This window comes from Glycine soja, chromosome 4 (assembly GCF_004193775.1).
Source record: "Glycine soja cultivar W05 chromosome 4, ASM419377v2, whole genome shotgun sequence".
NCBI lineage: Eukaryota > Viridiplantae > Streptophyta > Magnoliopsida > Fabales > Fabaceae > Glycine > Glycine soja.
In genome coordinates this window covers 14,096,774-14,114,559 of record NC_041005.1, presented here as the reverse complement: position 1 = coordinate 14,114,559, position 17,786 = coordinate 14,096,774, and positions in this window count along the sequence as shown.

Sequence of the window (17,786 nt, the reverse complement as noted above, 5' to 3'; positions counted from 1 at the left end):
CTTAGGAGCAAGAGCCTCGCTTTTGTCGACCACACCGCCTTTTGTTGCCATGACTCAAGAGCTGGTAGCCCACGGAGACACCTTACGGTTATCCGCACCTCGTCATTCAGTGACCCCAAGTGTGATTCACGAGCAGAGACCAATATGGTCATCTGCGCCCTTTCCGGAGATGTCAGCATTTTCCGATGGAGACTTTTCAAGTCTCACAAGTTATCAAGAACTACGTAGGTCTGAATTCCTCATTGGAGGATACGTAGGAGCAAGAGCCTTGCTTTTGTCGGCCGCCCCATAATCTTTGTCATACTGACCCTGAGGTCATGTGACATGCACCCTTGTATCATCCAGAGGCGGCGGGCCCGATGATACGCGGAGATACCTTACGGTTATCCGCACCCTTTTGTCATCCAGAGGCGGCGGGCCCGATGACAAGCAGAGACCAAATTTGGTCATTCTGCACCCTTGTATCATCCAGAGGCGGGGGGCCCGATGATACGCGGAGATACCTTACGGTTATCCGCACCCTTTTGTCATCCAGAGGCGGCGGGCCCGATGACAAGCAGAGACCAAGTTTGGTCATTCTGCACCCTTGTATCATCCAGAGGCGGCGGGCCCGATGATACGCGGAGATACCTTACGGTTATCCGCACCCTTTTGTCATCCAGAGGCGGCGGGCCCGATGACAAGCAGAGACCAAGTTTGGTCATTCTGCACCCTTGTATCATCCAGAGGCGGCGGGCCCGATGATACGCGGAGATACCTTACGGTTATCCGCACCCTTTTGTCATCCAGAGGCGGCGGGCCCGATGACAAGCAGAGACCAAATTTGGTCATTCTGCACCCTTGTATCATCCAGAGGCGGCGGGCCCGATGATACGCGGAGATACCTTACGGTTATCCGCACCCTTTTGTCATCCAGAGGCGGCGGGCCCGATGACAAGCAGAGACCAAGTTTGGTCATTCTGCACCCTTGTATCATCCAGAGGCGGCGGGCCCGATGATACGCGGAGATACCTTACGGTTATCCGCACCCTTTTGTCATCCAGAGGCGGCGGGCCCGATGACAAGCAGAGACCAAGTTTGGTCATTCTGCACCCTTGTATCATCTAGAGGCGGCGGGCCCGATGATACGCGGAGATACCTTACGGTTATCCGCACCCTTTTGTCATCCAGAGGCGGCGGGCCCGATGACAAGCAGAGACCAAATTTGGTCATTCTGCACCCTTGTATCATCCAGAGGCGGCGGGCCCGATGATACGCGGAAATACCCGAGTGGTTATCCGTATAAACATTCTTTTGCTATCTGTAAGACAGAACGCTTGATAGCATGCAGAGGCTGACATAGTCTTCTGCACCTTTTGTTCCTCCGGGAACAACAAGTCATTTACATGCGGAAATTTCATGGTCACCCGCGACTCTCGTCAACCGAGAGGAGCGAAATTAGTGTCATACACTAATTTTCGTCCGGGTACCTTTGCTTGATGACATGCGACCTTTCTTTGGTCCTTGTGAGGTGCTTGGCACCCATCGTTAGGCAATTTGTGAAAATCCGGGAACGACAAGTCATGGTCACCCGCGACTCTCGTCAACCGAGAGGAGCGAAATTAGTGTCATACACTAATTTTCGTCCGGGTACCTTTGCTTGATGACATGCGACCTTTCTTTGGTCCTTGTGAGGTGCTTGGCACCCATCATTAGGCAATTTGTGAAAATCCAGGAACAACAAGTCATTTGCATGTGGAGATTTTATGGTCACCCGCGACTCTCGTCAAATCGAGAGGAACGAAATTAGTGTCTTATCTTTACTTTCCTTTTATCTCCAATAAAAGACAAGTAAAGAGGGGCAACTGTCATACCCTAATTTCGTCCGGGGACCTTTGCTTGATGACATGCGACCTTTCTTTGGTCCTTGTGAGGTGCTTGGCATCCATCATTGGGCAATTTGTGAAATTCCAGGACATGCCGAAAAACCAAAAAAAATATATTGATGCACAATCCGTAAGTTTCCGTGACACACCGGAAATCAAATGGAAGCATCGTTGCATAATTAAGTAAGGTTCCGTAACATTCCGTAAGTCAAAAGGGGGATGATTATGTAATCCGCAAGGTTCCGTAACATTACGGAAAGAAAACAAGTATCGTTACGAGATTCGTAAGTTTCCGTAACTTTACGAAAAAAGAATCACCAAAAAAGGTAAGGGGGTGAACTTATCAAGATAGGGGTGTAAATAGCAATTCAAATCTAGGCCCTTCTAGAACATTTTGGAAGTTGGGTTGCTTAAGGAGGAAGCAACTGGGCGGCAAGCTCCTCCACTTTTTTGAAAAATGGTTTTCGGGGCTTCCGCGGCTTCCGTAATACTTCCGTAAAATTTCCGAAAACCTTGGGTAAGCATATTCCACTTAACATTGGTGAAAGGGAAGAGAAAAAAGATGAAAATCAAATTCGAAAACAGTTCCGTAAGGCTTTCGTAACTTTTCCGTAAAATACGAAAAGGGAGGTGAACTTAGTAATTCGGGTGCGCTTAGAAATCTTCTTCATTAAGTCTTTGGGCGGCAAGCACCTCCTTTTTTTTCTATAAATAGGGGAGGGGGGAGCTGTTTCAAAATGTTCAGCCCCTTTGGCACTTCTCTCTCTTTCGAATTTGCTTGGAAAAATCGTTTCCGTGAAGAAAATCTAAGCCGAGGCGCTTCCGAAACGCTTCCGTAAGCGATTCTGTGGAAATTCTTCATCGTTCTTCGTCGTTCTTCACCGTTCTTTATCCGTTCTTCGTTCGGTCTTCGTTCTTCAACGGGTAAGTTTTCGAATCCGAGACTTTCAATTCATTTCTTGTTTTGTGTACTTTCATTTTAATTTCGTTTACTTTCAGTTTTCTTTTCTTCCATTTTTAACGTGCTTTAACCATTTATTTAAGCCGTTTTCTCGTCTAATAAATGATAAAATGAATTTCAACCGATCATTTGTGTTGTAATCTCGTTTAATCACTGTTAAAACGAAATCTAACCGATCGTTCACGCTATAACCTCGGTTAAACCAAAAAAAGTAAAATAATAATAAAATAATCAAAATGTCTTGAAAAATAATAATAAAATAATCAAAATATCTTTGAATAAAATAAATTAAAAAAATCAATTGGACGTTTTTCTTTGGAAGTTTCCTTGAATGAATTGATTAATAACCAAAGTGAAACTAAGACTAAAATAGACTCACAAATCAAGTTTTGTCCGAAAATCACTAAAAACCGTTTTAAGGTCCAACGCCTTAAACGGTCCTCTTTGCTTTTATCGGTCAACATGGACCGTTCAAAAGCATAAAATCAACATGTGACTTTACCGCTTTTGCAAGAACTACGTAGGTCTGATTTCCTCATCGCAATTGAGGATACGTAGGAGCAAAAGCCCCGCTTTTTTCGACCACCCCAAGAGATCGTTAATGGTCCAAATGCCTTAACGTTTCTCTCCTTTCAAAAACAAGAGATCGTTAATGGTCCAATGCCTTAACGTTTCTCTCCTTTCAAAATCAAAAGACCGTTTAATGGTCCAACACCTTAAATGACCTTTTGTTCAAATAAAAAACATATTTTGCAAAAAAGACAAAAAACAAACTTAAACCAAACACTTTGTTCCGAAAGAACTACGTAGGTCTGATTTTCTCATCCCAATTGAGGAATACGTAGGAGCAAAGGGAAACACCCTTGTCGACCACAAAAAGAGAAAAAATATAAAAAGGGTATAAAGGATATAAGGACATAAAAGGGAACGTAAAAATCAAAGTCATGTTTGCACATTCGATTAAAGGCTGTCGTCCCTTGTGACGGACGTGTGGGGTGCTAATACCTTCCCCGTGCGTAAATACAACTCCCGAACCTTTCACTTAAAAGTTCGTAGATCGCGTCTTTTCCGGTTTTTCCGACGTTTTCCTCAAATAAACGTTGGTGGCGACTCCGCGCGTATTCCTTTCGTGGAACACGCATCCCGCGAGTCTCGCGTCGCCCTCCCGCCGAAGGGTAGGTTGCGACAGTGAGAACATAGTAGTGGAGGGTAACTACAATGCAATCATTCAGAAGATCCTTCCACCAAAGCATAAAGACCCTGGGAGTGTGACCATTCCTTGTTCAATTGGTGAAGTCTCGATGGGAAAAGCTCTCATTGACCTGGGAGCCAGTATCAACTTGATGCCACTCTCCATGTGTAGAAGGTTGGGGGAGTTGGAAATAATGCCCACAAGAATGACTTTACAACTAGCAGATCGCTCCATCACCAGGCCATATGGGGTGATTGAAGATGTTCTGGTCCAAGTGAAGCACTTCACCTTCCCTGCAGATTTCGTAGTCATGGAAATCACTGAAGATTCAGAGATTCCCTTAATTTTGGGAAGACCGTTCATGTTGACTGCAGAATGTGTAGTAGACATGGGAAGGAAAAAGTTGGAAATGGGATTTGAAGATCAAAAGATCAACTTTGATCTTTTTGAAGAAGATAAACCAGCAACGGATCAAAATGTCTGCCTACAGGTGAAGGAGTGTAAAGAGGAGGTCCTGAAGGTTAGGACCAAATTCATTTGATAAACCAATGAGGTAATATGCGTCAAGCTAATGACGTTAAAAAAGCGCTTCCTAGGAGGCAACCCAGTTCTATTTTTCTTTACTTTTTATTTTGTTGCATTGCATGGTTTGGAACTTACTCATTGTCATACCCTAATTTCGTCCGGGGACCTTTGCTTGATGACATGCGACCTTTCTTTGGTCCTTGTGAGGTGCTTGGCACCCATCATTAGGCAATTTGTGAAATTCCAGGACATGCCGGAAAACCAAAAAATATTGATGCACAATCCGTAACTTTTCGTGACACACCGGAAATCAAATGGAAGCATCGTTGCATAATTAAGTGAGATTCCGTAACATTCCGTAAGTCAAAAGGGGGATGATTATGTAATCCGCAAGGTTCCGTAACATTACGGAAAGAAAACAAGTATCGTTACGAGATTCGTAAGTTTCCGTAACTTTACGAAAAAAAGAATCACCAAAAAAGGTAAGGGGGTGAACTTATCAAGATAGGGGTGTAAATAGCAATTCAAATCTAGGCCCTTCTAGAACATTTTGGAAGTTGGGTTGCTTAAGGAGGAAGCAACTGGGCGGCAAGCTCCTCCACGTTTTTGAAAAATGGTTTTCGGGGCTTCCGCGGCTTCCGTAATACTTCCGTAAAATTTCCGAAAACATTGGGTAAGCATATTCCACTTAACATTGGTGAAAGGGAAGAGAAAAAAGATGAAAATCAAATTCGAAAACAGTTCCGTAAGGCTTTCGTAACTTTTCCGTAAAATACGAAAAGGGGGGTGAACTTAGTAATTCGGGTGCGCTTAGAAATCTTCTTCATTAAGTCTTTGGGCGGCAAGCACCTCCCTTTTTTCTATAAATAGGGGAGGGGGGAGCTGTTTCAAAAGGTTCAGCCCCTTTGGCACTTCTCTCTCTTTCGAATTTGCTTGGAAAAATCGTTTCCGTGAAGAAAATCTAAGCCGAGGTGCTTCCGAAACGCTTCCGTAAGCGATTCTGTGGAAATTCTTCATCGTTCTTCACCGTTCTTCATCCGTTCTTCGTTCGTTCTTCGTTCTTCAACGGGTAAGTTTTCGAATTCGAGACTTTCAATTCATTTCTTGTTTTGTGTACTTTCACTTTAATTTCGTTTACTTTCAGTTTTCTTTTCTTCCGTTTTTAACGCGCTTTTACCGTTTATTTAAGCCGTTTTCTCATCTAATAAATGATAAAATGAATTTCAACCGATCATTTGTGTTGTAATCTCATTTAATCACTTTTAAAACGAAATCTAACCGATCGTTCACGCTATAACCTCGGTTAAACCAAAAAAAGTAAAATAATAATAAAATAATCAAAATATCTTGAAAAATAATAATAAAATAATCAAAATATCTTTGAATAAAATAATAATAAAAAAAAAAATCAATCGGACGTTTTTCTTTGGAAGTTTCCTTGAATGAATTGATTAATAACCAAAGTGAAACTAAGACTAAAATCAACTCACAAATCAAGTTTTTTTCGAAAAATCACTAAAAACCGTTTTAAGGTCCAACGCCTTAAACGGTCCTCTTTGCTTTTATCGGTTAACATGGACCGTTCAAAAGCATAAAATCAACATGTGACTTTACCGCTTTTGCAAGAACTACGTAGGTCTGATTTCCTCATCGCAATTGAGGATACGTAGGAGCAAAAGCCCCGCTTTTGTCGACCACCCCAAGAGATCGTTAATGGTCCAAATGCCTTAACGTTTCTCTCCTTTCAAAAACAAGAGATCGTTAATGGTCCAATGCCTTAACGTTTCTCTCCTTTCAAAATCAAAAGACCGTTTAATGGTCCAACACCTTAAATGACCTTTTGTTCAAATAAAAAACATATTTTGCAAAAAAGACAAAAAACAAACTTAAACCAAACACTTTGTTCCGAAAGAACTACGTAGGTCTGATTTTCTCATCCCAAATTGAGGAATACGTAGGAGCAAAGGGAAACACCCTTGTCGACCACAAAAAAGAAAAAATATAAAAAGGGTATAAAGGATATAAGGACATAAAAGGGAACGTAAAAATCAAAGTCATGTTTGCACATTCGATTAAAGGCTGCCGTCCCTTGGGACGGACGTGTGGGGTGCTAATACCTTCCCCGTGCGTAAATACAACTCCCGAACCTTTTACTTAAAAGTTCGTAGATAGCGTCTTTTCCGGTTTTTCCGACGTTTTCCTCAAATAAACGTTGGTGGCGACTCCGCGCGTATTCCTTTCGTGGAACACGCATCCCGCGAGTCTCGCGTCGCCCTCCCGCCGAAGGGTAGGTTGCGACAGTTGGCGACTCCACTGGGGACTGTTTTTAGAGAGTTAGGCCATTTAATCTTGTGCAATGTTTTACCGTGACTTATCCCTTTGTTGGTTTTCCTTCATTATGTTCTTATGTATATAAACTCTTTGTTGCTTTTAGTGCGTTTTAAAATGTATGCATGGGGTAAATATTTATTCATTTGATGCACACAAACACCAACACTATTTGCACACACTGTGAGTGAAAAAGGGCCCTATACCCGGGTTCATGGGAACATAAGGAGCGGAGGTGAATCTATGGTCATGCTAGGTCTCCGACTTGCTTGATTACAGTGAACCCTCATCTAGAGCTTTTTTCTTTGAAAACTTATTGTTGCTAGTAGTCCCTACTGCTGCAATATGTTTTTCGAAGAGAATGATACCTCTAGAAACCATCAAGAGAGATATGACTACCTTGGGGATTATCACTAAAAGCCTAGTTAGCTCTCTCCCTTATAGGTCCCTTAAATAGGGGCACGGAGCAAACACGCTGCGTGCCATTTTTCACACTGCCATGCATAAGTATCATATACCCTTTTGCTTATATTTGTTTGTGAATATTATCGTACTATGTACATCCCCGTGTTGTGCCTTTCGCATATGCATCATGCGTGGGTTTCGTCTTTGATCCCCTCACTTTAGCAAACCGACGGAGGGTCCGTGTCGCCTTCTTAAAAAACATACGTTGGGTGCCATGCTGCCCAAACGTTGTATCCAAGAAGGAAACAATTTCTCGGGCTCCCGTATCCGTAAAATGCATTCATATCATGCATCGCATAAGCATCTCTTCATAACATCATAATGAACATATCGTTCCTGCATTTGTCCGTTATCATATTCCAGCCTCACATTTTGCATGAGTCATTGCATCATCATGCATATGCGTTCAACATACTTTTTGTTCTGCAAACTGCATACCTTTTGTTTTCATGTTTGCTCATGCATGAGCCTTGCATTTTCCTCTACAAAACGAAAACAAAAAAAGGAAGCATGAAAATTCATGATGCATTCTTGGTTGCATATATTCGGTACCATGAGCCAACCATGTTGGGATCATAAACCCGTTTCACAACAACAAAACAAAATAATTGAACATGGTACCTAATGCATGGTTAACTAGGAAATGGTGTTTCTTCGGGCATCTCAATTTCATAATTACATTTTCCATGCATAGCTTAAAGTATGCCCGAGTCATTCATCCCTATGAGATGTTGTTGAAATATTGGCGATCAGAATTGCCATTCCTTGGATTATAGGGTTGAACCAAGCTCATGCTTTTATAAAAAGGTTCATCAAGTCAAGTTGAAATATGGAAGTAACCGTCTTGCAAAATTGGGGCAAAAGATGAATCGAGTCACATCACTGCTTCGTCTACTGCCAAACATATTTAGGATTGTTGATGTCCTTGTTACTTCCAGTTTCACCTTGACAAAGATGTCATGGACCATGTTGAAAATCTAAATTGATTCAACCCCATATCCTGTGTAAAAATTCGCAATACTTCAACTGTACATCATTCGCATACATCCATGTTTTTCATTGGTTGCATTGCTCATTGCATTCTTTCCTTGAAAAATAAAATAAAATAAAATAAAATGAACTTAATCATTGTTATCAAAAAAAAAAAAAACACATGCTTTACGGCGTCCTCACCGAACTTGTGCTAGAGCTAGAGTAATGGGTGAAGTAGAGGAGATACAAGAGAAGATGAAGGCCGACATGGAGGCCATCAAAGAGAAAATGGCCACAATGATGGAGGCCATGATGAGCGTGAAGAAGATAATGGAAGCCAATGCGGTTGCAATTGCCGCTACCAGCGTTGTTGCTAAGGTGAACCTGATGTCCCCATCCAGCATCAACCAAATGAATCATCCAACCTCAGATATGGTAGGCAAAGATTTGGGAAGTACGGGCAGCCCCCATAATGTACAAATTCAAAACAAGCACGCCTTCCCGCCATATGGTTTGCCTCCCAAACTATACACCACCCAATGTGGTGTACATTCCCAATGAGGATGTCAATAACTCCACTCCCATACTCATTAAGAGCCAACAACCTCAATCTGATCATGCACATGTCTCTCGACCCATGGAGGAGACACATGAAATTCCCCACCACGATCTAGCCAACTTCGAGCCTTGCCTCGGATATGCTGCTGAAGGGCAAGCAGTTGGTGGTATACCCCTGCAAAACACTTTGGAGGGCCCTCAATATCATCCACAACCACAACCCTCACGTTCCACAGCGGTTAAAAACCCTCATGACTATGGCAGGAATGGGAAAGTTGGATCATCTAGAGGAAAGGCTCAAGGCCATTGAAGGAGGTGAAGATTATGCCTTTGCTAACCTAAAAGAGTTGTTCCTAGTACCCAATATCATCACCCCTCCCAAGTTCAAGGTGCTGGACTTTGACAAGTACAAGGGGACTACTTGTCCCAAGAACCATCTAAAGATGTATTGTCAGAAGATGGGGGAATACGCAAAAGATGAGGAATTGTTGATACATTCCTTCCATGAAAGTCTTACTGGGGTAGCTGTTACCTGGTACACTAACTTGGAACCTTCCCGAGTCCATTCTTGGAAGGACCTAATGGTTGCCTTTGTTAGGCAGTATTAGTACAATTTTGATATGGTTCTGGATAGGATGCAACTACAGAACATTTGCAAAAAAGGGGACGGATCTTTCAAAGAACACGCCCAAAAGGTGGAGGGATCTGGCGGCCCAAGTGGTACCCCCAATGATGGAAAGGGAGACGATAATCGTGATGGTAGACACATTATCGATACTCTACTATGAAAAGATGGTGGGCTACGCACCCTCAAAGCTTTGCGGATTTGGTCTTTGCCAGTGAAAGGATCGAAGTGGATTTGAAAAGAGGCAAATTTAATCATCCTGCTTAGACGAATGAGAAAACTGGGGCAAATAAAGAGGGTGAGGATGAGGGAGAAACCCATGCTGTGACTGCCATTCCTATACGGCCAAGTTTCCCACCAAACCCAACAATGTCATTACTCAGTCAATAACAAACCACCTCCTTACCCACCACCCAGTTATCCACAAAGGCCATCCCTAAATCAACCACAAAGCCTGTCTACCACACTTCCAATGACGAAGACCACCTTTAGCACAAACCAAAAAAAACACCAACCAAGAAATGAATTTTTCAGCGAAAAGCCTGTAGGATTCACCCCAAATTCCGGTGTCATATGCTAACTTGCTCCCATATCTACTTGATAACGCAATGGTAGCCATAACCCCTGCTAGGTTCCCTCAAACCCCCATTTTTCTGAGGATATGACTCGAACGCAACATGTGCATATCGTGGGGGAGCCCTGGGGCATTCCATTGAGCACTGTATGACCCTCAGGCGTAAGGTGCAAGGTCTAATTGATGCGGGCTGGCTGAAATTTGAGGAGAATCGCGTGTAAATCCTGACATTGACAAGAGATGCCACACATGGGGCAATTTTGAAAACTGTTGTTAGATGTCTCTAATGACTCATCAGGATTTTCAAGTGCAAGCCATTGGTCAGTTTGCTCAAGCGACCTGTGCTCCTGAGTTTGGACTTCCAAGACCGTTCAATCAGAGATTACTCGTCTTGCACGTTGGTGGGGTTGCCGTAAAACAATGAGTAAAGTTCAAAACAAATAAGTTTCAAAATAAAAAATAAGTTTCAAAATAAAAAGGCATTTGATTGACTGTGTTTTCAAGTAAAAATATAGACGTTCATGTGACTTCATTTTATCATTCCAGAAAGTTTGTCTTCTTAGAGAAGCGAGTTGTCAAGAATAGGATGTTGGACAAATGGCCTCAGTTACCTTAAGAAAAAGGGGGGTTGAATTAAGATGGAAAGACTATTCCCCAATTGAACTATCACTCTTTCTTTTTGGATTAACAATGCACCCTTAACATGAATTACTCAAAAGACAAATCAAAATAAACTTCTTTAAAGCAAAAGATAAATAGCAATAAAAGAAGTTTAAAGGAAGAGAGGAATGCAAACTTGATTTATACTGGTTCGGCCACTTCCCGCGCCTACGTCCAGTCCTCAAGAAACCCACTTGAGATTTTCCACTCTCTTTGTAAAACTCCTTTTACAAAGTCTGAACCACACAGGGACAACCCTTCCCTTGTGTTCAAGAATCCTCTACAATAAGAGACTCTCAGTCTCTTAATCCCTTTTCAGAAGTAAGAAGAAGAGAAGAAGAATTCTCTCTTAAAAGGGATAGATTGTACAATGAAGACCAATCAAAATTCCTTATTGAATATGCAAGTGGTTGACCAAGGAATCTTTTTGAGAGGATAAGACAATTCAGTTCAGAAAAACTCTTAATCTTTTGAGAGGATAAACTTTGTGGGCAATGAAAACTCTCTTTAAATTCGTGTTTCCAAGTCACCTTTGATGGCCATTCATAAACCATTTGAATAGATGTGACTCTTGGAAATTATTTTCTGAAAATCTCCTCTGGTAATCGATTACAAGACTTGTGTAATAGATCACAGGCTTTAAAATTTGAATAAATTGCTGGTAATCAATTACCATCCATGTGTAATCGATTACACATTATAAATTTTGAATTCAAATTTCTAGTGACTATTATAAACATTTTCAGCTGCTGGTAATCGATTACCGGAGAGCAAATCTCAATTTGAAATGATAGAATTCTTTGGTCAAACCTTTTGTTTTTTCAATTTGGAAACTTCTTCCAAAAGATTCTAGAAATCAACTTGATCATATATCTTGACTTTCTTGGATTCTTGTCTTGAATAAAACTTAGAAGCACTTGATCCTTTAGCATCATCAAGACATCAAAACATCTTGCTTCTACATAGGAGTCATTTGACTTAATCCATCAAAAAATCCTTCAACTATTTCTCGTCCTTGGAAAATTCTTTTTGCAAGAATCAACTGCTTCTTTCATTCTTCCTCACTACGAGGCTATGAAAACAAGACAACGATTGGTACCTCAAAGCCTTACACTGGGGCAATGAGGGGCATCGTGCATGAGCCTCAAGTGAACCTAGGGGCAGATTAGAAGTTCTCACCCAATAGGTTCCCTCCTACAAGGTCATGACGAAAGAAAACGATTGGTACCTCAAAGCCTTACACTGGGGCAATGAGGGGCACCGTGCATGAGCCTCAAGTGAACATAGGGGCCGATCAAAAGTTCTCACCCATCGATGTTTTTAACAAAAAAAAAGGGACAAACCCTAGGATTTCAATGGATTGATTAAACATCAAACGACTCCATTGCCGTCACTCCAAAATGGTCAAGTGACTAAATCAAAAAGAACATACACTCTGAGGGAGTTCCCGGAGAGATTTGCAAAAAGATAGGATGAGGTTGCATGAATTATCACCTTTTTCAAAAGGGCAGTCAATCTGTGTTTTCCAAAAAAAAAAAAAAAATCAAATCAAAATCAAAATCACAAAAAAGGGAAAAAATGCCATGAACATTGTACAACTTTCCATTACATTGCATTGTTTCATATAAAGTCCGCATTTACCCAAATTTCACAACAAAGGTTGCATGCATTTGCATCCCTCAAAATCATGTTAACTACATAGATTCCCTACATCTAAATGTCGAAATCTTTTGAATTTGGGATGACCGGCTCTCTCGATGAGTCGATCTCTTGCTTTCTCATAAGGATGGACCCTCGGGTACTAGTACCCTGGTCTTCAGAGGACTACACGTCCTCGCCAATAGAGGGCTGCACGCCCTCACCTTAAGAGAACTGTGTGTCCTCACTTTCAGAGGACTGCATGTCCTCACCTTCAGAGGGCTACACGCCCTCACCATCAGAGGACTACGTGTCCTCACCTTCAGAGGGCTACACGCCCTCGCCATCAGAGGACTGCATGTCCTCACCTTCAGAGGGTTACACGCCCTCGCCATTAGAGGACTGCATGTCCTCACCTTCGTAGGGCTACACGCCCTCACCTTTAGAGGACTACACGTCCTCGCCAACAGAGGGCTGCACGCCCTCACCTTGAGAGGACTACACGTGCTCGCCAATGTAGGGCTACACGCCCTCACCTTTAGAGGACTACACGTCCTCGCCAACAGAGGGCTGCACGCCCTCACCTTTAGAGGACTAAACGTCCTCGCCTTGAGAGGACTACATGTCCTCACCATCAGAGGGCTGCACGCTCTCACCTCCAGAGGACTACACGTCTTCGCCTTGAGAGGACTACATGTCCTCACCATCAGAGGGCTGCACGCCCTCACCTCCAGAGGACTACACGTCCTCGCCTTGAGAGGGCTACTCGCCCTTGCCTTGGGTACTAGTTACCCTCACCTTCAGAGGACTACATGTCCTCACCTTCGTAGGGCTACACGCCCTCACCTTTAGAGGACCACACGTCCTCACCTTCAGAGGGCTACACGCCCTCGCCATCAGAGGACTACATGTCCTCACCTTCGTAGGGCTACACGCCCTCACCTTTAGAGGACTACACGTCCTCGCCAATAGAGGGCGACACGCCTTCACCTTTAGAGGACTACACGTCCTCGCCAACAGAGGGCTGCACGCCCTCACCTTGAGAGGACTACACGCCCTCACCTCCAGAGGACTATACATCCTCGCCTTGAGAGGGTTGCACACCCTCACCTTTAGAGGGCTACGTGTCCTCATTTTCAGTGTGCTCCACATCCGCACCTTAAGAGAATTTAAGGTCCTCTATCCTTAAATGCTTAACCAAGACTTGCACTCCCGGTTAAGGGACCAGTAGTCTCCTTTTAACGGTTCCTGGGCCACCCCCTGATATTGGAGGACGACCAACTGTGCGAGCACAACCAGAGAGGGAGGCTATCACACAGCTACTATGCATACCGGGGCAAGATTTCACCCGTGCCGCTGCAAAGAGACGAGTGCGGATCATGCGCACCAACATGACCACTCTTACACAGATATAGATGACATTGCTACTTAGCAACATTCTGCCCAGTGACCGCAATGCCAATCTCCCCCTGCAAAAGTATCAGTTGGTCTGTGTCGTCCCGACATGGGTAAGTATGCATATGGTTCAACTGATTTCTGATACCATCTATTGTTTGCAGGGATCGCACCCAAGAGACACCCAGTGGACCCGGAAAAGTCCAACAGGGCCCTGGGGTTTCCAGCTCTGGTTACGGGCCTCTATCAGTCCTACAGGGTGCCCGTACCCCCCCCCGACAAGGTCACATCATCATAGGTAAGTATGCACATCGCTCAACTGATTTCTGATTTCATCTATTGTTTGCAGGGATCGCGCCTGCAAGACACCCAGTGGACCCGAAGAAGTCCAACAGGGTCTTGGAGTTGTCAAGCTCTAATTACGGGTCTCTGTCAGTTCTACGGAGTACCTGTCACCTCCAGCAAGGGCATCAGGCCCCCTACTAATCGAGCTTTCATCAAGAAGTGCTGCGCCCCCAGGCAGGCGCAGGGCGAAACACCACAGCAGCATTGGGATGGCCGGTAGCGGGCAATAGACACACCGCCACCACCTCTAGAGTTCACCTCAGCTCATCCGCAAAAAGGTTAGAGCGTTGCCTACGACACATGGCCGACCAGCAGGCGACCAAGTCCAAAGCCAAAGGTAGGCAAAGTACTAGGTCCATGACCTACAAGCCATCATGCGTCCAGCTCAAGACGTTAAAGAAGCGCTACTAGGAGGCAACCTAGTACCTTTTGAATCTATGCTTGTTATTTGATCACTTTTTATAGTAGGACGCACCTAGTTGCTCATGATCCTGGGAATTTAAATAAAACAAGCTCAAGCTCGGAAGGTAGTCATACCTCACAAAATATATATATGTATGTTTAGGTAGTGAAAATACCTTAGATATGCATGTATGTAAACAAAAAAACACTTCACAAAATATATATATGTATGTTTAGGTAGAAAGATACCTTAGATATGCATGTATGTAAACAAAAAATACTTCACAAAATATATATATGTATGTTTAGGTAGAAAGATACCTTGGATATGCATGTATACAGCAAAAATACCTTACAAAACATATATATGTATGTTTAGGTAGCAAGATACCTTGGATATGCATGTATATAGCAAAAATACCTCACAAAAATATACACATGTTTAGGTAGCAAAATACCTCATGAAAAAAAAGGGAAAAAAAAAACAAACAAGAAAAAGAAATAAACAAATGATAATGATAAAAAAAAAGGAGAAAAAAGAAAAATAAGTTGTCTAGCTGAAAAACCGACATGCTTTTGAAAAGAGATGACTTCCAACTTTTCTTTGAAAAAAAATTCATTGATCATAACTAGTTTTTGGAAAAAAAAATGTGTGTACACCTGAAGGGTGAATGCTGTGAAATTTTCCCGGACGCCCGAAATGGACTTGGATGAATGCACAAATGGATAAAAGAACATATTTTGGAAACATTGGGTTGACTAAAATAGAGGAAATGAATCCTGAGCCCTAGCATCACATGACCATAAAAATTTGACACTTGAGTGTCCGCATAGGTGCATGCATGACCAGTTTTGCATAAAGTTTCCAAATCATCATTTTTGCATTTGTGTCATGGAAATAATGTGGGGCACCCCTTTTATCCTTGAGCCAAACCAAACCCCGACATGTATCATGTCTAGCCATTCTACAAACCTTGAGCCAAAATCATGACTCACTATAATCCTTACCCTCAGAAGCAAAAAAGGAAAGAAGGAAAATTTCCAATCAAAGAGAAAGCAAAAAGAAAAGAAAGGAAATTCCCAATCAAAGAGTGGGAGAAAGCAAAAAGAAAGGAAAGGAAATTCCCAATCAAAGAGAGGGAGAAAGAAAAAAGAAAAGAAAGAAAAGTCCCAACCAAAGAATGGGAGAAAGTAAAGAAAGAAAAGAAGAAAGCTCCTGGTCAAAGAAACCAGAAGAAATGTGCAGAGAGGTCTTTAGACCAGACAATATCTGAACAATACAGAATTGTCACCAAATGAACAAAAAGAAGGAAAGGAAACCATGACCTAAAATGGTCTTCTCCCTTTAATTGCCAACCAAAATCAGTGTGCTAGCGACTTTTTTGCCCCACACTAAACAAAAACAGAAAAGGAAAAGCCAACAAAAAATCAAAAGCCAAAAACACACAAAAGCCGAAAAACCCACCAAAAGAACCCATTCCCAAGGGAAGTCCTATTGATCCGTGATCACGCATGTAATTTTTGATTTGATAGGAAATAATTTGCAAAGTCAAGTCATGACATATCTATGGTTCGGAATTAGGATGAAACACTTACCTGTGCGAGATTGATACACTTTGAGTGGATTTCTTCTATTTTTGTCGAACCCAGTGTTTCCTCTAAATGGTCATTTAGAAACAAAATGCTAACATCCAAAATCTCATTTATGGTTACGGGAGATTTCATCAGCAGACTCTCCTTCCCCGGTAGACGCATTGTTTTTCACTCAAAAAAGCATATGCTGCTCTAAATCAGTTGGAATATTTGTCTCTTTGCTAAAGCATGTTTGCATTTTAGTGGAGAAAACACCGAGACTTTTTCAAGTCTCACAAGTTATCCAGAACTACGTAGGTCTGAGTTCCTCATTAGAGGATACGTAGGAGCAAGAGCCTCGCTTTTGTCGACCATACCGCCTTTTGTTGCCATGACTCAAGAGCTGGTAGCCCGCGGAGACACCTTACGGTTATCCGCACCTCGTCATTCAGTCACCCCAAGTGTGATTGACGAGCAGAGGCCAATATGGTCATCTGCGCCCTTTCCGGAGATGTCAGCATTTTCCGATGGAGACTTTTCAAGTCTCACAAATTATCCAGAACTACGTAGGTCTGAGTTCCTCATTGGAGGATACGTAGGAGCAAGAGCCTTGCTTTTGTCGGCCGCCCCATAATCTTTGTCATACTGACCCTGAGGTCATGTGACGTGCACCCTTGTATCATCCAGAGGCGGCGGGCCCGATGATACGCGGAGATACCTTACGGTTATCCGCACCCTTTTGTCATCCAGAGGCGGCGGGCCCGATGACAAGCAGAGACCAAGTTTGGTCATTCTGCACCCTTGTATCATCCAGAGGCGGCGGGCCCGATGATACGTGGAGATACCTTATGGTTATCCGCACCCTTTTGTCATCCAGAGGCGGCGGGCCCGATGACAGGCAGAGACCAAGTTTGGTCATTCTGCACCCTTGTATCATCCAGAGGCGGCGGGCCCGATGATACGCGGAGATACCTTACGGTTATCCGCACCCTTTTGTCATCCAGAGGCGGCGGGCCCGATGACAAGCAGAGACCAAGTTTGGTCATTCTGCACCCTTGTATCATCCAGAGGCGGCGGGCCCGATGATACGCGGAGATACCTTACGGTTATCCGCACCCTTTTGTCATCCAGAGGCGGCGGGCCCGATGACAAGCAGAGACCAAGTTTGGTCATTCTGCACCCTTGTATCATCCAGAGGCGGCGGGCCCGATGATACGCGGAGATACCTTACGGTTATCCGCACCCTTTTGTCATCCAGAGGCGGCGGGCCCGATGACAAGCAGAGACCAAGTTTGGTCATTCTGCACCCTTGTATCATCCAGAGGCGGCGGGCCCGATGATACGCGGAGATACCTTACGGTTATCCGCACCCTTTTGTCATCCAGAGGCGGCGGGCCCGATGACAAGCAGAGACCAAATTTGGTCATTCTGCACCCTTGTATCATCCAGAGGCGGCGGGCCCGATGATACGCGGAAATACCCGAGTGGTTATCCGTATAAACATTCTTTTGCTATCTGTAAGACAGAACGCTTGATAGCATGCAGAGGCTGACATAGTCTTCTGCACCTTTTGTTCCTCCGGGAACAACAAGTCATTTACATGCGGAAATTTCATGGTCACCCGCGACTCTCGTCAACCGAGAGGAGCGAAATTAGTGTCATACACTAATTTTCGTCCGGGTACCTTTGCTTGATGACATGCGACCTTT